We start from the raw sequence: 25,486 nt of genomic DNA, 5'->3' as shown, positions 1-25,486 counted from the left end.
GTTCCTATAATAAGAATTGTTATTATTTGCAAACATCATGGGTAGCCATGGAGACCCTCTGTGCCAACTCATATGCCAATTTAGTTATGGCACATTGGGAAATAGAACATGTTTTGAACAACTAATTTTTTTCCCCATATGTCAAATATTACAAGTGATTTTTTTGGTGATATATGTACGATTTAGACAGGTGATTCTGAAGCTTTAAACAATTTTATAGTTATTTACCTTCTACTAAATCTTGTCTACAATTCTCTTTAGAATATTCTAGAGATTTCATTAACTTTGTACATGTTAAGCTGACAAGGGAAGTTGACCATAAAGTTAGCAGTCAGTTGTATAGGAAGTCATGCAGGAAGAACACATTAGATGAGAGAATGACTACACATCCGAGTTATACTTTCAGCAATATTGTTAAGAGTCAAGCTATACATCTTTCTCATCTAACCAGTGAAGATGAAATGTGTGAAAGGTCATTGTTATTGTTTGGCAAAGAATTAGAAGAAAGAGGATATTCATTAGATCAGTTTAAAGATAATTTGACCTTACAAGGAGTGTATAGGTCAAATAAGGGGCGTCCCTATCTTTCAGTGAATAGACAGGATACATCATTGACATCTATGAAGACAGATACATCTGCTCAAGGCAACATTAAAACTAAGCTAAGGATGTGCCTTTTTTTTTCATCAGATACTATGAATATATGCAATATTATTAATCATAACTGGCACATATTGACAGCAGACGGGAAAGTCAGGCAACTAGTGGGGGATGCTCCATCTTTTACATTCAAAAATAGAAAGACCCTGAAGCATACTGTTTGTTATAGGTTCATAGGTTCATAGGTTCATACTAGGCTATCTGCCCTAGGGCATTTATAAGCCTAGCCAGAGTGTGTTTGGCTTTCGCCACCCATTTTAAATTAATTTTGCTATGCCCTTTTTCGAGGTTAGTATACTGTGCCTCTGTCTAACAGTGACACAGAAGTGATACCCGGGGTAAACCATACGATCTCCCATCCACTCATCAAGATTCCTCTTGAAGAGAGTCAGTGTGGGACTCTGCCTAACCTGGACTGGGATTTTATTCCAGAGTGAAGGGAGCCTCTGGGTTATGAATCTGTCCCTCCAGCTTGTCCTATTTATTTCAGTGCTGAGGTTCAAGTCTCTCGAGCGCGTAGCTCGATGGGATTTGGATTTTCTGAGGTGCAGCATGTCCATTAATTCCGGGTTGGACATGGCTTTATATGTCAGGCACAGATCGCCTCTGAGTAGGCGGTATGCCACTGAGTAGAGCTGGAGTTTCTTTAACCGGGCAGCATATGGCATCTGTTTGAGCCCTTTGATCCTCTTGGTGAGGTACTTTTGGGGTCTTTCCAGTTGCTGCAGGTGTCTGCCAAGGTACATCCTAAAAGGGGCATTGTACTCAATTATGGGCCTGATGAGGGATGAGTAAAGAGGCACGATGACCTCCCCCTGATCTAGATGTGAATCCCTTCATGATTAGGTGGGCTATATAAAATGTTTTTCTAACCACTTTGGCCACGTGGTTGTCAAATGAGAGATTGCTATCAACTTGGGTCCCCAGGTCCCTAATTACTTCTTCTGTACTTAATGGATTACCACCTATGTGGTAATTTGTGGGCACTTTGTTTTTGCCAAAGGGATGACTATACACTTTTGGCGTTTAGCTTGAGGCCATGGCTCTGGCACCAGTTGTCTGTTTCTATGAGGCCCTTTTGGAGGATGCTTGTGTCGGCTGGAGAGTCGATTATGGCACCCAGTTTGCAGTCATCTGTGAACTTGGTCAGCCACAGTCCTTCCGTGTTGGCCTGTACCTCCGAGAAATATATACCGAACAAGAGAGGTCCCAGGACTGAGCCTTGTGGGACGCCACTTGTAACTGGTTTGGTGTCTGACATGGCTCCAGCAATTCTAACCATGTGGGTTCTGTCCTTGAGCCAGTTTGCAACCCATCTAGTGATATAGGGGTTTATATTTAAGCTGGTGAGCTTATCTATAATGCCCGAGTGGGGTATTGTATCGAAGGCTTTTGCGAGGTCTAGGTAGGCTGTGTGGACCACCTTCCCCTCGTCAATGGCCTTGGTGACTGTTTCAAAGAAATCAACCAGGTTTAAGAGGCAGGATCTGCCCTTAACAAAGCCGAACTGGGTAGGATCCAGTGTCTGTAGGTCCCCAATATCTTTATTTATGAGGTCCATGATGATCCTTTCCATAGCTTTGCAGACCAAGCTAGTCAGGGTTATGGGGCGATAGTTTCCAGGATCCGTTGAGGCACCACCTTTGTGGAGAGGGACCACTGTTGCTGTACGCCACTCTTTGGGTATATATCCTGTAGTAAGGCTGAGATTGAACAGTAGTTTTATGTTTGGGTTTAGCTCTTCTTGGAGTTCATGTAGGACGCAGCCCGGGACACCGTCTGGTCCCATTGATGCTGTGTTTTTTGCTTTGGAGAGGGCAGCTCTTACCTGAGCATCTCAGATGTCAGGGGGGCAGCACTCTGCTGGGATAGATATTTGCCCTTTTGGTGGGGAGGGGGGGGGGGAGAAGTTTGCACTGAACCTACCAGCTAGGATGTTGGCAATGTCTGTGGGTTTGGTGTATTTTTTGTAATTTTGGACTAATTCTGAGCATATCTGGGAATTCCCACCCAGGTTCCTAACATAACTAAAGAAAGCCTTGTGATTATCCTTAGTGTCCTGTGCAATTTTCTCTTGAAGCTGGCCTTAGATGAGTCTATGAGTGCCCACAGCTTTTTGCTAATACTGACCATAGATCCCTTCCCTTTGTGGGATTTTGCTCTATCATGTAGTAGCTTCTTCCTTCTATTGTATAGTTTGTTTATGGCTGGGGTCCACCAGACAGGACGTCTGCCTTTGGAGGATTGGGTCTTGGTTTTATTTGGGATTGCATGATCCATGCATTCCTGAAGGTGTTCAGAGAATGCGTTTATAAAGGATTCTGCAGTCTGGGCCGTATTTTCCACAGGCCCGGGGGCTTTGAAGGATTCCACCTCGGTTTTGAGGAGTGTGAAATTTGCTTTAAAGAAGTTTTTCACTGTGGATTTCAGGGCAGGGGGTGGAGTCAGGATGTGAATATCCAGTGAGATTAGTTTATGGTCTGATCTTACCAGTGAGGGATACACTTCTTGTCTGGAGCATAGAGTTCCCATGTTGGTGATGATCAGGTCCAGTATGTTTTCCCCTCTTGTGGGAGTGGTATCAAGTTGTTCCATAGCATTTGAGTTTATACATTCTAGGAATCTTTGGGCTAGGGTGTTGGACCTAGAGTAATGCTCCCAGTCTATGTTTGGGTAGTTGAAGTCGCCCAATATAATGGTGTTTGGAGAGACCTTCATATTTTCCAGTGTTCTCAGGAAGGCTGAGTGGGGTTCCTGGGTTTGGGAGGGTGGTCTGTAGCAGGCTATAAACTGGAAGGCAGTTTTACCCACTGTTAGTTGCACATGGATAGTCTCTGATGCTTTGTGCTGTGCCACCAACCTGGAGGTGAGGGTATCTTTGACGAATATTGATACTCCCCCTCCTTTTGTGGTTCGGTCCAAGTTTTGGGGCAAAAAGCATGGTATGAGGTATAACCTGGTAGTGCTGGGGTGCTCTCGGGAGCCTTGAACCAGGTTTCTGTTACTGCACAGATATCGCTGTTCTCCATGCTAAGGAGAGTTTCGAGTGCACGCATCTTGAGGTTTAGACTTCTGGCGTTGAGTAGCATTACTCTTAGTTTCTTATCCCTTGTGATACCTATGGAGGTGGGTTTGTCTTTTGAGCCTTTCCTAAAAAAGGCACTATGGGGGTAGCAAGAGCCTTTGCTAATATCCGAAAGCCCAGGAGTGATAGGTGCAAGCCGTCCCTAGCGAAGCATCGTGGCTTGTCGAGCATGTCATCCCGGGCTGACAGGCATTGGATCCCCTTTGAATGACACCAATACTTAAGCCAATTGTTGAAATTGATCATCTTGTCTTCATATTGTGGCATCATTCTTGGTGAAGGTAAGATGCTACTCAAGGTCAAGTCATACCGGCCTGGGCTACATGCTCAGAGAGCTCCTCTATGTCTCTTTTCATGTAGTCCAGGGAGGTACATCTCAGGTCATTCACACCAGCATGGACAATGACTGAGTCATATTTGTACTTGCCTTGGAGTGACCTGAGTGCTTGTGTTATGTGGCGGATTCTAGCGCCCGACAGGCAGCTCACCATGACCTTCTCCTTGTTCAGCCTGGTGAGCAGGACGTCAGTGTGCCTGAGGATAGAGTCACCTATTACAAATGTATCAGGTGTGTTGTTTAGCCTTAAGGGCTGTGACTGTTCTGCACACTGGTTTTGTGAGCTATGTGTTGCACGTGTTTTGTTTTGGGGTAGCGGTTGCCTGGGTGTCTGCTTTGGAGGTATCTGCTGCTTAGGCAGATTTTTATTTAGAGCCTCGAGTATGTTTTTGTGTGTTTATGTGTTTGGTTTGCTGTCATCGTAGGTTTATATGAGACTGGAATTGTAGTGAGTGTGGTTTCCTTTTCCTCCTGACTGGTTACGCCAGTACTGAGTTGAGAGAGCTTAGCCTCCAGTTTGGCTATATGGTTGCATCTCTCACATATGTTGGAATTTGTTGGGAGGAGGAGAGGGTTGTCTGTGTACATGAGGCAGTTGTAACATTGCCTCAAGATTCCCAGATTCACCAGCTGGACCGGAGAGGAGATTGACAACTGACCTTTGGACATGCTAGAATAGTATTGGGAATTCCTTTATAATTGAAAAAAAGGGCCAATGGGGAACAAGGTACTCAAGGGGAGTTTGTGAGGGTGTAGTGCTTTTAATTTTTTAGCGCTGACCTATATAATTGCTTTAGTGAGCAAGTGCCAGGTAACTTAAATGGAATGTGCTACAGGTAACTTAAATGCAAAAATGACAAACAGTAACTTTCATTCAAGTGAAACAAGGAAATAAGTACAGTAAGCAATGCAGATATCACTAGGGATCCACAGAAGCGCTGAAAAGCCGTGTTTTAGGTGGAATTAGCGTTTCAGGGAAATAACAAGCAAACAAACAACAAGCATACAAACAAAGCTAGATTCAGCAGGCCTGGATCTAGTCTATGCTACAGCAAACAAGGTGTACCAATTTCAGTAAGAAACAGTTCAAATATGCAGGCACTATAAGCCTTTAACCAGAAATTCCCAGCTCAGAAGGGCAGAGTCCAGCCTCTCCTCCCACAAGAGTGCAGACCACGAACCTTCTTAATGTAAAATAACTGGCCTGAAGCCCAAGTGCTTGATCCAGAACTAATACACTTTTAGAATAACTGACACTGAGCCCTCAATCAGCAGTTCCCAACTTAGAAGGATGTAAGTTACCTGTCCTGCCACCACAGTGCAGGCCACAAACCTTCCTAATGTAAAACAACTGGTCTGAAGCCCAAGTGCTTAATCCAAAAGATTTAGAATGATAGCTACACTTTAATCAAGTAACTACCAAGCAGTAATAAATACAATTGAATACTTTAAAGAATGCCTGGATTAGTGCTCAAGTTATACAAACAAAGCTAGATTCAGCAGGCCTGGATCTAGTCTATGCTACAGCAAACAAGGTGTACCAATTTCAGTAAGAAGCATTTCAAATATGCAGGCACTATAAGCCTTTAACCAGAAATTCCCAGCTCAGAAGGGCAGAGTCCAGCCTCTCCTCCCACAAGAGTGCAGACCACGAACCCTCTTAATGTAAAATAACTGTCCTGAAGCCCAAGTGCTTAAACCAGAATTAATACACTTTTAGAATAACAGACACTGAGCCCTCAATCAGCAGTTCCCAACTTAGAAGGATGTAAGCTACCTGTCCTGCCACCACAGTGCAGGCCACAAACCTTCCTAATGTAAAACACTGGTCTGAAGCCCAAGTGCTTAATCCAAAAGACTTAGAATGAGTTACACCAAGCAGTAATAAATACAACTGAGTACTTTTAAGATGACGCAAAAGCAAAATAAAGTAGGAAGAAACACAAATACAGTAAAAGCAGATAATTTTTTATTTATTTATTTTTTGAGTGAGCAAATGAGATGGGCCCAGGAGGAGTATCCAAGTGCAAATTTACAAGAGGGGCAGGCAGTTTCAAAGCCACCAAGATTAACATCAAGACAAAAACAGGGAGGGTGGCTGGGGACCTACTGAAAAAACAGTCAACTTCCAGCTAGATATTGCTCAATGCAACACAAACAAACTGCTTCAAATCGTGTATTATTTGATAAAGTGCAGGTAAAAATCTACTTAGCTCCACTCATGTAGGTCTCAGTTGGCCAAAGCTCACAGTTTAAACAGAAAACAACTTGTATAAGACAGAAACCGAATAACAATGAGGTAAACTACCCCCACTTATCACTGGCTATGCAGGTTTTTTAACAAGCCTTAACTGAAAATACCACTTGTATAAGACCTACTGAAAAAACAGTCAACTTCCAGCTAGATATTGCTCAATGCAACACAAACAAATTACTTTAAATCGTGTATTATTTGATAAAAGTGCAGGTAAAAATCTCCTTAGCTCCACTCATGTAGGTCTCAGCTGGCCAAAGCTCACAGTTTAAAGAGAAAACAATTCACTGTACCACTTGTATAAGACAGAAACTGAATAAGAATGAGGTAAACTACACCCACTTATCACTGGCTATGCAGGTTTTTTAACAAGCCTTAACTGAAAATACCCCTGGTATAAGACCTACTGAAAAAACAGTCAAGTGCCAGCTAGATATTGCTCAATGCAACACACACAAATTACTTTAAATCATGTATTATTTGATAAAAGTGCAGGTAAAAATCTACTTAACTCCACTCATGTAGGTCTCAGTTGGCCAAAGCTCACAGTTTAAAGAGAAAACAATTCACTGTACCACTTGTATAAGACAGACACCAAATAACAATGAGGTAAACTACCCCCACTTATCACTGGCTATGCAGGATTTTTAACAAGCCTTAACTGAAAATACCACTTGTATAAGACCTACTGAAAAAACAGTCAACTTCCAGCTAGATATTGCTCAATGCAACACAAACAAATTACTTTAAATTGTGTATTATTTGATAAAAGTGCAGGTAAAAATATACTTAACTCCACTCATGTAGGTCTCAGTTGGCCAAAGCTCACAGTTTAAACAGAAAACAATTCACTGCACCACTTGTATAAGGCAGAAACCGAATAACAATCAGGTAAACTACCCCCACTTATCACTGGCTATGCAGGTTTTTTAACAAGCCTTAACTGAAAATACCACTTGTATAAGACCTACTGAAAAAACAGTCAACTTCCAGCTAGATATTGCTCAATGCAACACAAACAAATTACTTTAAATTGTGTATTATTTGATAAAAGTGCAGGTAAAAATCTACTTAACTCCACTCATGTAGGTCTCAGTTGGCCAAAGCTCACAGTTTAAACAGAAAACAATTCACTGCACCACTTGTATAAGGCAGAAACCGAATAACAATCAGGTAAACTACCCCCACTTATCACTGGCTATGCAGGTTTTTTAACAAGCCTTAACTGAAAATACCACTTGTATAAGACCTACTGAAAAAACAGTCAACTTCCAGCTAGATATTGCTCAATGCAACACAAACAAATTACTTTAAATTGTGTATTATTTGATAAAAGTGCAGGTAAAAATCTACTTAACTCCACTCATGTAGGTCTCAGTTGGCCAAAGCTCACAGTTTAAACAGAAAACAATTCACTGTACCACTTGTATAAGACAGACACCGAATAACAATGAGGTAAACTACCCCCACTTATCACTGGCTATGCAGGTTTTTTAACAAGCCTTAACTGAAAATACCACTTGTACAAGAACTACTGAAAAAACAGTCAACTTCCAGCTAGATATTGCTCAATGCAACACAAACAAATTACTTTAAATCCTGTATTATTTGATAAAAGTGCAGGTAAAAATCTACTTAGCTCCACTCATGTAGGTCTCAGTTGGCCAAAGCTCACAGTTTAAACAGAAAACAATTTACTGTACCACTTGTATAAGACAGAAACCTTATAACAATGAGGTAAACTACCCCCACTTATCACTGGCTATGCAGGTTTTTTAACAAGCCTTAACTGAAAATACCACTTGTATAAGACCTACTGAAAAAACAGTCAACTTCCAGCTAGATATTGCTCAATGCAACACAAACAAATTACTTTAAATCCTGTATTATTTGATAAAAGTGCAGGTAAAAATCCACTTAGCTCCACTCATGTAGGTCTCAGCTGGCCAAAGCTCACAGTTTAAAGAGAAAACAATTCACTGTACCACTTGTATAAGACAGAAACTGAATAACAATGAGGTAAACTTCCCCCACTTATCACTGGCTATGCAGGTTTTTTAACAAGCCTTAACTGAAAATACCACTTGTCTAAGACCTACTGAAAAAACAGTCAACTTGCAGCTAGATATTGCTCAATGCAACACAAACAAATTACTTTAAATAGTGTATTACTTGATAAAACTGCAGGTAAAAATCTACTTAGCTCCACTCATGTAGGTCTCAGTTGGCGAAGGCTCACAGTTTAAACAGAAAACAATTTACTGCACCACTTGTATAAGACAGAAACCGAATAACAATGAGGTAAACTACCCCCACTTATCACTGGCTATGCAGGTTTTTTAACAAGCCTTAACTGAAAATACCACTTGTATAAGACCTACTGAAAAAAAGGTCACCTTCCAGCTAGATATTGCTCAATGCAACATAAACAAATTACTTTAAATTGTGTACTATTTGATAAAAGTGCAGGTAAAAATCCACTTAGCTCCACTCATGTAGGTCTCAGTTGGCCAAAGCTCACAGTTTAATCAGAAAACAATTCACTGTACCACTTGTATAAGACAGAAACCGAATAACAATGAGGTAAACTACCCCCACTTATCACTGGCTATGCAGGTTTTTTAACAAGCCTTAACTGAAAATACCACTTGTATAAGACCTACTGAAAAAACAGTCAACTTCCAGCTAGATATTGCTCAATGCAACACAAGCAAATTACTTTAAATAGTGTATTATTTGATAAAACTGCAGGTAAAAATCTACTTAACTCCACTCATGTAGGTCTCAGTTGGCCAAAGCTCACAGTTTAAACAGAAAACAATTCACTGCACCACTTGTATAAGGCAGAAACCGAATAACAATCAGGTAAACTACCCCCACTTATCACTGGCTATGCAGGTTTTTTAACAAGCCTTAACTGAAAATACCACTTGTATAAGACCTACTGAAAAAACAGTCAACTTCCAGATATATATTGCTCAATGCAACACAAACAAATTACTTTAAATTGTGTATTATTTGATAAAAGTGCAGGTAAAAATCTACTTAACTCCACTCATGTAGGTCTCAGTTGGCCAAAGCTCACAGTTTAAACAGAAAACAATTCACTGTACCACTTGTATAAGACAGACACCGAATAACAATGAGGTAAACTACCCCCACTTATCACTGGCTATGCAGGTTTTTTAACAAGCCTTAACTGAAAATACCACTTGTATAAGACCTACTGAAAAACAGTCAACTTCCAGCTAGATATTGCTCAATGCAACACAAACAAATTACTTTAAATTGTGTATTATTTGATAAAAGTGCAGGTAAAAATCTACTTAACTCCACTCATGTAGGTCTCAGTTGGCCAAAGCTCACAGTTTAAACAGAAAACAATTCACTGTACCACTTGTATAAGACAGAAACCGAATAACAATGAGGTAAACTACCCCCACTTATCACTGGCTATGCAGGTTTTTTAACAAGCCTTAACTGAAAATACCACTTGTATAAGACCTACTGAAAAACAGTCAACTTCCAGCTAGATATTGCTCAATGCAACACAAACAAATTACTTTAAATCGTGTATTATTTGATAAAAGTGCAGGTAAAATCTACTTAACTCCACTCATGTAGGTCTCAGTTGGCCAAAGCTCACAGTTTAAACAGAAAACAATTCACTGCACCACTTGTATAAGACAGAAACCGAATAACAATGAGGTAAACTACCCCCACTTATCACTGACTATGCAGGATTTTTAACAAGCCTTAACTGAAAATACCACTTGTATAAGACCTACTGAAAAAACAGTCAACTTCCAGCTAGATATTGCTCAATGCAACACAAACAAATTACTTTAAATCGTGTATTATTTGATAAAAGTGCAGATAAAAATCTACTTAACTCCACTCATGTAGGTCTCAGTTGGCCAAAGCTCACAGTTTAAACAGAAAACAATTCACTGTACCACTTGTATAAGACAGAAACCGAATAACAATGAGGTAAACTACCCCCACTTATCACTGGCTATGCAGGTTTTTTAACAAGCCTTAACTGAAAATACCACTTGTATAATACCTACTGAAAAAACAGTCAACTTCCAGCTAGATATTGCTCAATGCAACACAAACAAATTACTTTAAATCGTGTATTATTTGATAAAAGTGCAGGTAAAAATCTACTTAGCTCCACTCATGTAGGTCTCAGTTGGCCAAAGCTCACAGTTTTAACAGAAAACAATTCACTGCACCACTTGTATAAGACAGACACCGAATAACAATGAGGTAAACTACCCCCACTTATCACTGGCTATGCAGGTTTTTTTAACAAGCCTTAACTGAAAATACCACTTGTATAAGACCTACTGAAAAAACAGTCAACTTCCAGATATATATTGCTCAATGCAACACAAACAAATTACTTTAAATTGTGTATTATTTGATAAAAGTGCAGGTAAAAATCTACTTAACTCCACTCATGTAGGTCTCAGTTGGCCAAAGCTCACAGTTTAAACAGAAAACAGTTCACTGCACCACTTGTATAAGACAGAAACCGAATAACAATCAGGTAAACTACCCCCACTTATCACTGGCTATGCAGGTTTTTTAACAAGCCTTAACTGAAAATACCACTTGTATAAGAACTACTGAAAAAACAGTCAACTTTCAGCTAGATATTGCTCAATGCAACACAAACAAATTACTTTAAATCGTGTATTATTTGATAAAAGTGCAGATAAAAATCTACTTAACACCACTCATGTAGGTCTCAGTTGGCCAATGCTCACAGTTTAAACAGAAAACAATTTACTGTACCACTTGTATAAGACAGAAACCGAATAACAATGAAGGAAACTACCCCCACTTATCACTGGCTATGCAGGTTTTTTAACAAGCCTTAACTGAAAATACCACATGTATAAGACCTACTGAAAAAACAGTCAACTTCCAGCTAGATATTGCTCAATGCAACACACACAAATTACTTTAAATTGTGTATTATTTGATAAAAGTGCAGGTAGAAATCCACTTAGCTCCACTCATGTAGGTCTCAGTTGGCCAAAGCTCACAGTTTAAACAGAAAACAATTCACTGTACCACTTGTATAAGACTGAAACCGAATAACAATTAGGTAAACTACCCCCACTTATCACTGGCTATACAGGTTTTTTAACAAGCCTTTACTGAAAATACCACTTGTATAAGACCTACTGAAAAAACAGTCAACTTCCAGCTAGATATTGCTCAATGTAACACAAACAAATTACTTTAAATAGTGTATTATTTGATAAAAGTGCAGGTAAAAATCTACTTAACTCCACTCATGTAGGTCTCTGTTGGCCAAAGCTCACAGTTTAAACAGAAAACAATTCACTGTACCACTTGTATAAGAGAGAAACCGAATAACAATAAGGTAAACTACCCCCACTTATCACTGGCTATGCAGGTTTTTTAACAAGCCTTAACTGAAAATACCACTTGTATAAGACCTACTGAAAAAACAGTCAACTTCCAGCTAGATATTGCTCAATGCAACACAAACAAATTACTTTAAATCGTGTATTATTTGATAAAAGTGCAGGTAAAAATCTACTTAACTCCACTCATGTAGGTCTCAGTTGGCCAAAGCTCACAGGTACTTCAACAATCCTGGAATACAACATGCCTCACCTTGCCTCTAGCTCTGATGCACTCAGCACCAAGAAATCTTTCAGATATTGTATGGTGGTAGCTGGGGAACTGAATTTTTGTCCAGATGCCCTTGACCATTGAGAAGAATGTTCATAACACTCAAGAACCCTGGTTATGCAAACTATCACCTGGTCTTCATTACAACACAGAACTCCAAAGACTGCAATGGTACAAAACTGACTATTATTAGAAAATCTGGTACACTGAAATGCAAGATCATTTTGGACAAAATCTTTTCTCATCTATTACCCAAATATTAGAAATAACTCTACATTGTTACTTTATATTAAACAGCAAATCAGTTAAGAAACTAATTTACAGCTGGGGTTTAATTGACAAAAGGGTGAGCAGCTGAGAATTTGATCCAAGATTTTGCAGAATTAGGCTCTTAGCTAACCTTGTATGAGGATGCGGGCCTACATAACCTTTAATACATTAAAACCTGTTCGTAATAATCCAATCATATTACCTAACTCATTAGAAAGTAGGAAATTAGTATATCTGGTAATCTACATTTAATCTGAAGTCTGCTTATGTCCCACTGTGAATTCTTCTTAATAGCCTTCCATTTCTTACATTTATAAACATGATTGAGCTGGACAGCACTTGCTCATAGTTAATCTGCCTTCCTTGTAATAGTGATATTCTTAGGATATATTTGGAAGGTCATGTTTTCTGTGGCCAGCATACTAAATTTTGAATGCTAGAAATCATGTGTACCATTTTCTACCCTCATTCTTGTACACTGACTGCCTACACGTTTCTGCCATTTTCATTGCCACATCCTTGTCTTTTGAGTCCCCATCTACTAAAAGTATTTTTTTACATCTTCATCTAGAAATATATATGTGTATCTATGTGTTAACCCTATGGTATATTTTCTCATCTTATGCATAAATTGGAACATGTGTGCCATATGGCTCATTCTCGCAATGCAATGTTAATAGTCCCAAGTTGTCTCTTGTAATGTTCTATAAAATCCTGCTCCATTCCATTCCTTATTACAGTTGTTGGAGGGATTACTAATCCTCTGTCTCATCTATTGGGGGGTCCCATATGTGAGATCCTGCATTTCTCCATCCATCTGTTCTGACCCACTTGTATTGTGCTTCTCTTTTCACTTGGGCATCTACTCATTCTTCCTGTGTCCCCCCCTTTGTTCTCTTCTAGCCATCTACTGTCCTTGCTCAAGCAGTTTAATGTGTCATGCTTCCTTACTGACCTTTATCATTTAGATGACATTTTGTCTTTCTTTCCCTGCCTGTCTTTTCCCGCTTACTGGGATCCAAAGTATCACTGTCCTGCAGGATAATTACATCCAGAGCCTCCTCAGTGCCTTTTCTTGAAATCTGTAATGAAGGAAACACACTAACCTCTGTCTTCCCTCCTACATTAAAATATTACTACTTGCTCCACCTCTGTCTCATTCCCAGTGCTGTTAATGGTTATTCTAGATTGTCTCTCTCAACAGAAAAAGGGAGGCCTTTAACTCCCTGTGTGAGTTTCTGTAATTACTCACTGATGAGTGTAACAATATCACCTTGCAGCCCTCAACTTGTTATGCAAATAAAGCTCCTAAGAACTGTCTTGGCTTTTGACTTTAATAACCACATTTCTAGTAATTCTAAGTTTTTTACAGCAATCCTCCTCTCTGAATGGCATTGCTCCCTGAGGAATTGGCCACAAGTTTGCAACATTTACATGGTAACAGAAATAAAGCTACAGTGGCACCTGACTACCAATAAATTTCTCAAAGGGGACTGGTACCTTGCTATCATGTGCTATCACAGAACCATACTATTTTTTGTGTTGACTTGTAAGCATGTGCAGCAACACTTTGATTTTGCTGCAGGTTGTATTCATCAGCACTGCAGGTCTGTTTAGTGCTGCCCTAATCCTGCTGACCTGCAACAGCAAGTTTAGTTCAAGGTTCAGCTGTGTTGGGTAATATGAAGCACATTCTGCATCACACTAATAGTGATGACATTCTGGATGTTGTCCACCAGCATTCTAAAGACATGCAGTAGGTGGTTTGGACACTCTAAATTGGCTATAGGTATGAGTATGTATGTAAGTATAGTGTGGAAGAAATATGACAGCAAGGCTATAAACGTTGGCCGTAGATGATTGTCATTGTGCAAAAATGGGAAATAGGGGGTTTGGATGGATGGATAATGATTGCATAAACATAGGTTTATAGGTTTATAGGTAGGTACTAGGCTATCTGCCCAAGGGCATTTATAAGCCTAGCCAGAGTGTGCCAGCTTTCGCCTCCCCATTGATTAATTAACTGAGCCTCTGTCAAGAAGAGCCAATGAAGTGATCCCAGGGGTGTATTTTCTTTTATCCATCCACTCGTCAAGGTTTCTGTTGAAGAGCGTTAGTGAGGGGCTCTGCCTAATGTAGTTAGGAATTTTGTTCCAATGCATGGGGAGTCTCTGTGACAGGAATATATCCCTCCAGCATGTTCTATTTATTGTTGTGGCGAGGTTTAGCTCACTAGAGTGAGTGGCTCGCAGTGACTTGGATTTCTTTAGGTGGAGCATGTCCATCAATTCTGAGTTGGACATGGCTTTGTAAGTCAGGCAGAGATCACCTCTGAGTAAGCGATATGCCACTGAGTACAGCCGGAGTTTTTCCAGTCGGGCTGCATAGAACATATGTTTGAGGCCAGTAATCCTCTTGGTGAGGTACTTTTGTGGTCTTTCCAGCTATTGGAAGTGTCTTGTGAGGTACATCCCAAATGGGGCATTGTACTCTATGGTGGGTCTGATGAGTGACGAGTAGAGGGGCACTATAACCTCTTTATTTCTAGATGCGAACCCTTTAGTAATTAGATGGGCTACATAGTAGGATTTCCTAACTACTTTGGCAATATGATTGTCAAAGGAGAGATTACTATCTATCTGGGTCCCCAGATCTCTTATTACTTCTTCTGTATTAAGGGAGCTGCCACCTATTTGGTAATTCATGGGTGTTTTGTTTTTTCCAAATGGGATAACTATGCATTTTTTGGCATTTAGCTTGAGACCATGACTTTGACACCAGGTGTCCGTCTCAGTAAGGCCCTTTTGGAGAATGTCTGTGTCAGCTGGAGAGTCAGTTATGACTCCCAGTTTGCAGTCATCGGCGAACTTGGTTAGCCATAGTCCTCCTGTGTTTGCCTGTACTTCTGAGAAGTATATGCCGAACAATAGGGGTCCCAAGATCGAGCCTTGTGGGACACCACTTGTGACTGTTTTAGAGTTGGACCTGGAGCCCGCTATTCTTACTGTGTGAGTTCTGTCTGTAAGCCAGATGGCAACCCATCTTGTGAAGTAGGGGTTTATGTTCAGGCTGGTGAGTTTTTCTATACTTCCCAAGTGGGGAATGGTATCTAAAGCCTTGGCGAGGTTAAGGTAGGCTGTGTGAACCACCTTCCCCTGATCTATGGCCTTGGTGACTGTCTCGAAGAAGTTAACCAGGTTTAGTAGGCATGATCTGCCCTTAACAAAGCTGAACTGGGTCGGGTCAAGTGTTTGGAGGTTCCCAATGTCTTTGTTAATGAGTTCCATGATGATGTGCTCCATAGCCTTGCAGACCAGGCTACTCAGGATTATGGGGCAATAGTTACCAAGGTCAGTTGTGACCCCTCCTTTGTGGAGAGGAATAACCGTTGCTGTGTGCTATTCTATGGGCATGTAGCCTGTGGAGAGGCTGAGGTTGAACAGTGTGTTTAGGTGGGGGGTTAGTTCGTTCTGTAGTTCATGCAAGATGCAGCCTGGGACACCATCTGGCCCCATTGACACTGTGCTTTTGGCTTTTGAAAGGGCTGTTTTCACCTGTGTGTCTGTGATTTCTGGGACACTACACTTTTCCAGTATTGTTATGGGCCTTTTTGGGGGTGAGAGGGGGGTGAGGTTTGCACTGAATCTATCTGTCAGGATGTTGGCTATATCAGTAGGTTCAGTATACTTTGTGCTATTTTGCACTAGATCAGAGCATATCTGTGAGTTGCCACTTAGATTCTTGACATAGCTAAAGAAGGCTTTGTGGTTATCTTTCAAATCATTGGCTATTTTTCTTTCAAAGTTAGCCTTGGATGATTTTATGAGGGACCTTAGTTTCTTACTGATACTGATCATTGATGTCTTTCCTTCTTGGGATTTGCTTTATTTCTGAACTAGTTTCCTCCTTCTATTGTATAGCCTATTTATGGCAGGGGTCCAACAGACTGGTTTCCTTCTCTTGGGGGAGTGAGTCTTGATTTTGCTAAGGATGGCACGATTCATGCCTCCTTGTCAGTGCTCATAGAGTGCATCTGTAAAGGTTCCTGCATCTTGGACACTGTTATCCTTTAGCGTGAGGGCTGTGAAACTTAGGACCTCTGTCTTAAGTAAGGTGAAGTTTGCTATAGAATAGTTTTTCAGTGTGGTTTCCTTTGTTGTGGGTGGTGGTGTGGACATCCAGAGTGATTTGTTTATGGCCTGATCTAACCAGTGACGGGTTGGCTTCCGGTGCGGAACACCTGTCGCCCATGTTGGTGATGACCAGGTCCAATATGTTTTCACCTCTGGTAGGGGAGTTTACCAGCTGATCCAGGGCATTTGAGTTGATAAATTCCAGGAAGCACTGGACCTGGGAGTTTGTACTTGAGTAGTTTTCTCAGTTAACGGTAGGGTAATTGAAATCGCCCCAATATCAGGGTGGTCAGTAGGACCTTCATGTTTTCCAGTGTCTCCAGAAAGACGGAGTGGTGGTCCTGGGTCATGGAGGGTGATCTGTAGCAGGCCACACTTTGCATTGCAGATTTGCCCGATGTTAGTTGCACATGGATGATTTCAGAGGTATCATGCTGCACCACTAACCTGGAAGTGTAGGTATCCTTGATGAATATGGATACAGCCCTCCTTTTGTATTTCGTCCATGTTCTGTGGCCAAAATGTGTGGTATGATTTGTAGCCCGGTAGTGCTGGGGTGCTCTATGAAGCCTTGAACCAGGTTTCAGTTACTGCACAGATGTCAATGTTCTCCATACTGAGGAGTGCTTTGAGCATGTGCATTTTGAGATTTAAACTCCTGGCATTGAGTAGCATAACCCTCATTTTTTATTTGTGCTGTTTATTGAGGTGGGTTTGACTTTTGAGCCTTGTCTAAAAATGGCACTATGGGGGTAACAAGAGCCTTGGCCAGTATTCAAAAGCCTAGGGGTGACAGGTGCAAGTCGTCTCTTATGAAGTAATGAGGCTTGTCGAGCATGTCGGCCCAGGCTGACAGACACTGGATCCCCTTTGAATGACACCAGAAGTTTAGCCAATTGTTGAAATTGATCATTTTTTCTTTATACTGCAGTATCATTCTTGGTGAGGCAGGCTGCTACTCAGGGTCAGGGTCAAACTCGCCTGGGCTACATGATCAGAGAGCTCTTCCATGTCTCTTTTCATGTAGTCCAGGGAGGTACATCTCAGGTCATTCACACCAACATGAACAATGACAGAGTCATATTTGTACTTGTTCTTGAGTGACCTGAGTGCTTGTGTTATGTGGCAGATTCTGGTTCCTGACAGGCACCTAACAGTAACCTTCTCCTTGTCCAGCCTAGTGACTGGGATGTCAGTGTGCCTGACTATAGAGTCACCTATTACTAGTGTGTTAGGTATGTTATTTCGCCTTAAGGGCTGTGATTGTGCGGCACACTGATTTTGTGTTTTATGTGTTGTCTGGTTTATGACAGGAGGTGCAGATTTTTTGGGTGTCTGCTTTGGAGGTCTCTGATGCTTTTGCAGGTTTTTATTTATAGCCTCCGAGTATGATTTTGTGTATTTATGTGTATTTTTTGCCAGTGCTGGTTTAATATGTCTATGTGAGGCTGGAGGTGTGGTGCAAGTGTTAACCTTCTCCTCATGACTGCCTGTTCCAGTCTTGGGTGGAGAGAACTTAGCCTCCAATTTAGCTATATAATTACATCTCTCACATATGTTAATGTTTTGTGGTAGGAGGAGATGGTTGTCTGTGTACATGAGGTAGTTGTAACATTGCCTCAGGATACCCAGGTTCACCAGCTGGACTGGAGAGTATACCTGAAATTGCCCTTTGGTCACGCCTGAATAGTAGGGTAAGCTGCTTAGTCACTTGGTTGGTGAGGGGTGAATAATGAGCCTTGCCCTGCTGGACAATCAAGTGTCGGGGTATATTAGTGCTTGCTATTAGGTCTGAGCAAGTGGTGGACTGTAGGATGCTTTTTAAGTGCTTAGGTTGAGAGTTAGACTACTTTCAAGGGAAAAACTGAAGAGGAAACTTTGTGGAGCCGGGAATAATTTAGCCCTAGCTAATCGGCGCTGCCCGGATGTGCAAAATTGTGCAAACCTGGTTTTTACAGCAGGGAAATGAAAGAGATAGAAATTAGCCCAAACTAAAAGACCTATAAACTATTAACTTCTGGGCTGGAACCACTCCTCCAGGGACAGATGGCTGCTCAAAGCTCCCTATCTCATAGGTGAACAGAGAAACCTCCTTCTATCCAAGTAAGGTATGGGCAGCTCAGAAACTTGTAACACAGCCCTGAATTCAGCACTAGCCTAAAAACTGGGCTATACTAGCTTAGAAACGTGGGAAACAAGGAAAAAATATTTTTTTGAAAAGATAAGGCAAAAACAATAAAAAATACACTTAAAACAGCTTTAAAGGAATACAAACAGTAAACAATACACTTAAAGCAGCTTTAGATTACTACAAGCATTCAGAAAAGGCTTTTAAACATATTACCCAATTAACCAGTAAAAAAAGTCTCAAAGCTGAGCCCTGTTTCTGTAGTCTTCAATCAGACAAGTTCTAACTGCACACTCCTGCCACTAGGGTGCAGGGGAACCTTCTCCAAAAAAGAAGGGCTGGATTAGTGCTGAAGTTATACAAACAAAGCTAGATTCAGCAGGCCTGCATATCTTTTCACATTTCAATAAATGCATTTACATGGCAAGCATGACAGTTTCATTGCTGGCCATATCTCAGAGCTGACCAACAAGGAAGCTGCAACTGAACTATTTCAAGAATTTAAATTTGTTTTCTATGTGAATTCTGTTCATTGCTGCAGCCTACTTTCACTTTTTTAAAGTAAACATGTTTTCATTATGGCTTTCTATTTCACACAGTGGTTGCCTTTTTAACTTGATGGCATTAAGAAGACATGATGGATGCCAGGCATAGCTCCACGTTATGAATCTGGGGTAGGGATGGATTAACAAAGGAATATTACATACTGAAAAGAGAATGACAAATGTGAGTCCCTATGTTATTTTCCCAGCATGCAAAGCTGTAAGCTTCATGCATGTTAATAGCAAACAGGTTAATAGTAAACAGGTAACAGTTATTCTGGCTCCGAAGCAATACTAGCAAAAATAAAAAAATTGTGTGCTCATTCTCTGTTGCTGACATGCAGCAAAAAGACATTTCAATTTAGTTATAAAGTCAGGGAGAATACAGGTAGTGGTCAGACACAAAACAAAAATCCTACTGCATTCCTGCATGCATTCTCCATGGCAATCAGTCTATATTGATGTATTTTACTATTTTATAAGTCCTTGCAATATGAAAAATCACTTTATAATTTCTTCTAAGCCAGCAATTCCATTGTATAATCAATTTTATTTCTAAATACACACTATATGTACTATTTTATATCACCAAACAGCCTGTAATTATTTGCTATACTACTGTCACAATGTATACATAACACTGCCTAAATGACACTACATAGATTGTTTACTTCACAAAGGGCCTGTACACTACAGCAAACAGTTTTGTTATGGATGCTGTTGATCTAAATCTTAAATTTGTAAAGTTTTCAGTTAAAATCTTAAAAAAAATCTCAAAATCTTTTTAGTTGGAATCTTAAGTTTTCAGTTTTTAACCAAATTAATTTTGTAAATCCTTTGTTGTAGCCTAGCACACAATCTTAGTTTTTCCTGACTTTCAGGCACACTTTCAAGCTCCCTGATAGTTGACTGCATTCATAACATTTTTTCTTAGTTTACATCAGGCTTTTAGGGTAAACAGGAAAACAAAAGAATCATGCCAAGTTGGGAGAGAAATTAGAATCTCAAATCGGGATTACATTTTCAGTACGTTAGTCTTAACTCCAGATCAAAAATGTGCTTATGATTTCAAGGTTACATACATGAAGCTTCAGTTAAGTACCAAAATGTATGCTTATCTGTATCAGTAGTTATCATGAAATGTTCTTTTATTTATTTTTGAAAGCTGCAAAATAATGCATTAATAATGCATTAATGAGATATGCTCTTACATAGGTTCATAGGTTCGCAGGCGTGTACTAGGCTAATGACCACAAGGGCATTTTTAAGTCTAGCCATGCATTCCAAATCTCTGACAAGTTCTGATATCCTTGATAAGTATAAGCAGGGGCTTGGGAGATGAAACATTTACAAGCAGGGGCCTGGGAGATGAACCATTTACAGGCTGCATGTGTCCATTAGAAACATAAGTGCCAATCCAGGGATGAATTTACTGTTCCCCATCTAAGTGTCGAAGTTACACTTGAATTAAATTAAGGATGAGCTCTGCTTCTGTGGATAGGGAGCATGATCCAGGGAAGGGGTTGTCTCTTGGATACGTACCTGTCTCTTCAGCAGGTCCTATTTATATAACAGGAAAGGTTTAAGTCTTTAGAACAGGTAATTCTGGAGCTGTTTGTTTTGCGGATATGCAGGAGGTCCATCAGGGTGGCATCTGACAATGCCTTGTATGCCAGGCATAGATCTTCCCCTCAACAGCCTATATGATACAGAATACAGGGATAGGGCTTTGAAGCAATCTGCATAGGACATGTTACTTCCGCCCTGTATTCCTTTAGTGAGGAACCTCTGTGGACATTCCAAGTGTTGGATGTGCCTGGTTAGGTGCAAATCAAAGGGGGCATTGTACTCAGTGATAGGTCTGATGAATGCTGAATACAGTGGAACAATGACTTCCTTGGACCTATATTCCATACCTTTGCTTATAAGTTGTGCAACATATAATGATTTCCTCACTGCTGTAGACACGTAATGGTCAAAGGCTAGATTATTGTCTATGTGTGTCCCCAGGTCCCTGACTACTGCTGGGTCCACTGTGTTGTCAATATGATAGTTACCAGATATGAAGCACTTCCCAAAGCATACTATTATGCATTTATTAGCATTAGTTTTAGTCCATGGCTCTGACACAAGTTATTTGCTTGTGTCAGCCCTTTCTGGAGAACATTAGTATCAGTGGGGGAATCTATGCTGCTCCTAATTTGCAAATTTAGTCAACCAGAAGCCCTTGATATTGGCCATGACCTTATAGAAGTAAATGCCAAAAAGGAGAGGTCCCCAGACTGATCTTTGAGGGACTCCACTTGTGACTGGCCTTTCGGTAGAGGGTGGACTCCCAATTCTAACTTCTTAGGTCCTGTCTGTGAACCTGGCTATCCACTGGGTGACATAAGGGTTTATACCTAACATCATGAGTCTGTCAACAATGCTCGAGTGAGGGTATTGTGTCAAATGCCTTGGCCAGGTCAAGATAGGCAGTATGAATAAAATACAACATCTCCTTTGGTATAAACTCAGCTAGGAGTATGACTCAGCTCAATAAACCAAAGTCTTTTCTTGCCAACAAATCAAGGGCAAGTCCTCCTTGACTTACTCTTATTACTTTAAAGTGCTCCAAAAGACACAAAATCCATGAAGAAAGGAAGACCACTCCAAAGACAGAATTGTTTTCTTTTATTTAACACACTTCACAATTCTGGTACTTCAGCTTGAGGTACCAGAACTGTGAAGTGTGTTAAATAAAAGAAAACAATTCTGTCTTTGGAGTGGTCTTCCTTCCTTCATGGGTTTTGTGTCTTTTGGAGTTGCTCTTTTTTGGATGTGTATTGGGTTACTTTAAAGTGGTGTCACACTTTTCATTTCCTACTGTGTATTGAAAGGAGATCTCTGTTTTACCTAAACAACCTTAGAAAATTGCATCCTATGTAATCTACACATCCACAAAACCAATACTATCTTAAACACCCACTCAAGAGACCTAAACTATCACTTGTTGTGTCTTTCGGCTTTTACCGGTTAGGGGTCGCCACAGCGGAACTCCAGGCAGCTAATGATTGGTAGTTGATTTTTACTGAAAGATAAAAATTACCTGTTGGTACTGATATCTTTATCAAAGAATACCTCTTTTATGGACTAGACTCCCCTTACAGGTCAAGTTGAGTAGTTCCATGATCCTTTTTAAGGGTAACCTGGGTGGTTGGATTGGCAGTCATTAATTATACCCCTCGTCTAATCCCCCCTAGCCCTTATGGAAAGGGGTAAAAACTAAGTTAAGGTCTTGTTTTAATTCATGTCTTGGAAAATTGTTGGGATCATTGGCTAGGCTACAAATGTTCTACTAGATCAACAGCCTGGTATGAACCTATGAACTTTTTAATTTCTCCAAATCTTTTGTGTTTTTAATTCCATGATGGAAATGTACCCCATTCCAAAGTCAGAGCCATACTTCTCAACTGTACAGATGTTTGCAAAATTCAAAATTCTTGCCTCATATTTTTGGTCCATTTCTCATAACATTGTGGTTTTCTGGCAAATCAGTGCCAAATCATTAAAGAGTAAGGTTAGAAAATAATGACAGATATTTGACTTTCAAACTTCATACCTTTCAGAAAATTCATACTAATGCAAAACATGTTATTCTATAAACTTTCTAAGTTTGTAAGAGCAATATTTAAAAAACTGTTCCTATTTTGGGCCTTTGTTCTTCCACATTTTTTATGGCTTTGTCCTGATTTCTTACTCTAACAGGTTGAGAGGTATAGTCAGGGTATAATTAAAGTTTGTGAAATTAGTAATGAGTTCAGTCTTTGACATTAACCAAAAGTGCTCATCGCAGCACCCACAATGTGCCCAGAACTGACTCCTTTAGCAATTCATATGGAGTTACGTGTGTTGGTAGCATATCTAAATATGACTATAGATTTTTTATTAGACCCATTGCTCCAACTATTGGGATTGTCTGGGTATCTTTCTTCCACATTGCTTTCATTTCTGCATGCAAATCTCAATATTTTATGACTTTGTGTCTCTCTGTACATGTAACATTGCAATTGCTAGGAGTAGCAGGTTTCAGTGATCAGTGCTACTTTTGTCTTTTTTCATGGACTGCTATATCTGGTTTCCTGGCCTCTATGTTTTGAATTGTTAATAATGGGTGACCCCATGTGATGTACACTTCATTACTCTCTATAATGCTTTGTGGTTCATGTTTTCAATGCTTCTCTGCTACTTCTATATTGTAGTGTTTGCACAATCACCACTGCAACAGTCTTGTCACATTATTGTGTCTTTCAGTGTACAGGCCCTCTGCCATGAGTGCATCAAACAGCAAGGTTTGTGGTGACTTCCAATTATTTTTACAGAACCTACATCTGTCTGTTTCTCCCACATATTCAACGGACTTTGTAAACGAATATGCATGTTGTCCACAGTCCTGGGTTGCCATTATTAACCTTTCATTCTTTGGTTTCAGCTAACCTCTCATTATCCATTCCTGTGTCAAATCCTTATCAGCACATGGTTGTTCCAGGTGATCTGTAAACTTGCCATTATATTTATGGCTTTTCCACATTTCTTTCCTTTTCATCTGATCCTTCTCCTTATATTCTTTCTTTTGTTGTTGGCGCATTCAGTTGCTGTCTGATTTTTGTTTACTTCAGGTTTGATTTCCAATTCCTATGAACCTATGAAAGAAAAGTACTGTTGTTTTAGTCCTTAATATGCAGGCATAATAGAACTGATCCCAGCAGAGAGCCTTGAGGGATCCCTATGGTGAATTTGCCAAAGTCTGTTGGCTGTTTAGATATAAGGACATTAAAGGTTCAATGATGCAGATAGTCCTGGAACCAAGTGTCAATATTTGTGCTAAAGCTGTTATTTCTAAGCATTTGAAATTAGCAAGTACAATTTACTGTATCAAATGCTCTTTTCAAGTCAGTAACTAGGTCACCAGATGGTCACCTGTTGTCCATGGTGGATATATTAGCACTGACAGTATATATTACTGTAAATGTATTACACCCAACTCTAAAGCTATTTTTAGAGTCTGTGAGAAGTCTGTATTTGTTGAGATCCTCCATTATTTGACTGTGTAATATTTTTCTTTTCAAGAAATGTTCATGCTATGTAGAGTGGGTCGTGTGGCTAGTTCCAGTAAGCATTCATCCTTTGGGTTCAGCCAAGTCCTAGACATTTTTAAAGTCATTTTAAATCAAAGATCAGTTATGCCTTATTACCTCCATGCCCTCTAAATTTATAAAAGATGTATTGCTCCAGATAAATAGAACTTTTATTCTAATATTTGTTTTACAGGGAGATTCTGGAAGTCCACTTGTGTGCAATGGAGTTGCTTATGGCATTGTCTCCTTCGGTCCCAAAATCTGTGGCAAAGAAAATAATCCAGGCATTTTCACACGGATTTCTAGTTTCCTTCCATGGATTAAAGAGACTATGAAAAAATAATGTGTCATATCAATGCAGTCACAACTTTTGTTTATATTGTAGAGGTCTTTACAGAGCAGACAAATAAATATAATGAAACATGGAGCCATTTGGTTATATCCTGAGAATAAACTGTCTAAAGATTTGTGTAGTTATATGGAACTTTGTTTACGCTGAAGTCTTTCAAGAGATATTAGTTTTAAATGGTAAAAGAAAAACACATAACTGCCAGACCTATTTATCAGAATGCAGATACTAATTGTGTATTTATATTAAAAAACTCTCAGATATTAGAATAAAATGGGTAAAGTTCTACTTATGTATATTCGACTATATTTAAAGGAATAAAACATGAGATATAAAGGTAACATTTAACAGAGCAGACATTGTTTGTTATATCTTAATTTTGTTCTACAGTTCTCCTTTCTTTATTTCTCCCAGGAGTATTTGGGGTCTTAAGTCCTGTAGGGGTGCAAGCAGTTCTGTTTGTTAAACAGATAAGTCCTTACAGTTTCTACACTGATACAATGTCATTATTAGAAAAACAGTCCAAAACAAAGCATGCTGATGTACATACTTTACCGGGCACTACATAATAAATGTGCCCTTACTATGTCTCATTGGCTGTGCTGCACTTTTGCAAGCGATATTCACATGGCAAGGCAGCAAGTCCTGCCCTCCACCTCACCATTGAGGTTTCGACTGCATTTCCATTTTACACCACTGACTAACTTACATCATCCTATGTATATTATCTATACATGTAGTCTCAATACAGCCCATGGCAGTTGTACAATATCTGCCTTCAGGTATTTCCATTTATAATACTTTATTTTGTTCAGGCATGGTCCACTGTGGTATTGATGCCTGTGCAGATCTATGAGCTGTGGATAATGCACCATATGGCACTCTATTAAAATAATAAGATTTATTTGAAATCTGTGTTGACAGTAGATGGTTTC

At 39.9% G+C, this 25,486-nt stretch overlaps 1 pseudogene; it reads left to right on the top strand.

Annotated features, from left to right (window-relative positions):
* The window catches only part of LOC122787882, a 69,698-nt pseudogene extending 44,879 nt beyond the window's left edge, over positions 1 to 24,819 (top strand).
* Positions 24,820 to 25,486: the final 667 nt, after the last annotated feature.

The sequence above is a fragment of the Protopterus annectens genome, chromosome 13.part0, assembly GCF_019279795.1.
Source record: "Protopterus annectens isolate FY-2018-M chromosome 13.part0, PAN1.0, whole genome shotgun sequence".
NCBI lineage: Eukaryota > Metazoa > Chordata > Ceratodontiformes > Protopteridae > Protopterus > Protopterus annectens.
The sequence above is the reverse complement of the archived record's forward strand: the minus strand, read 5'-3'. Positions and strand labels throughout refer to the sequence as shown.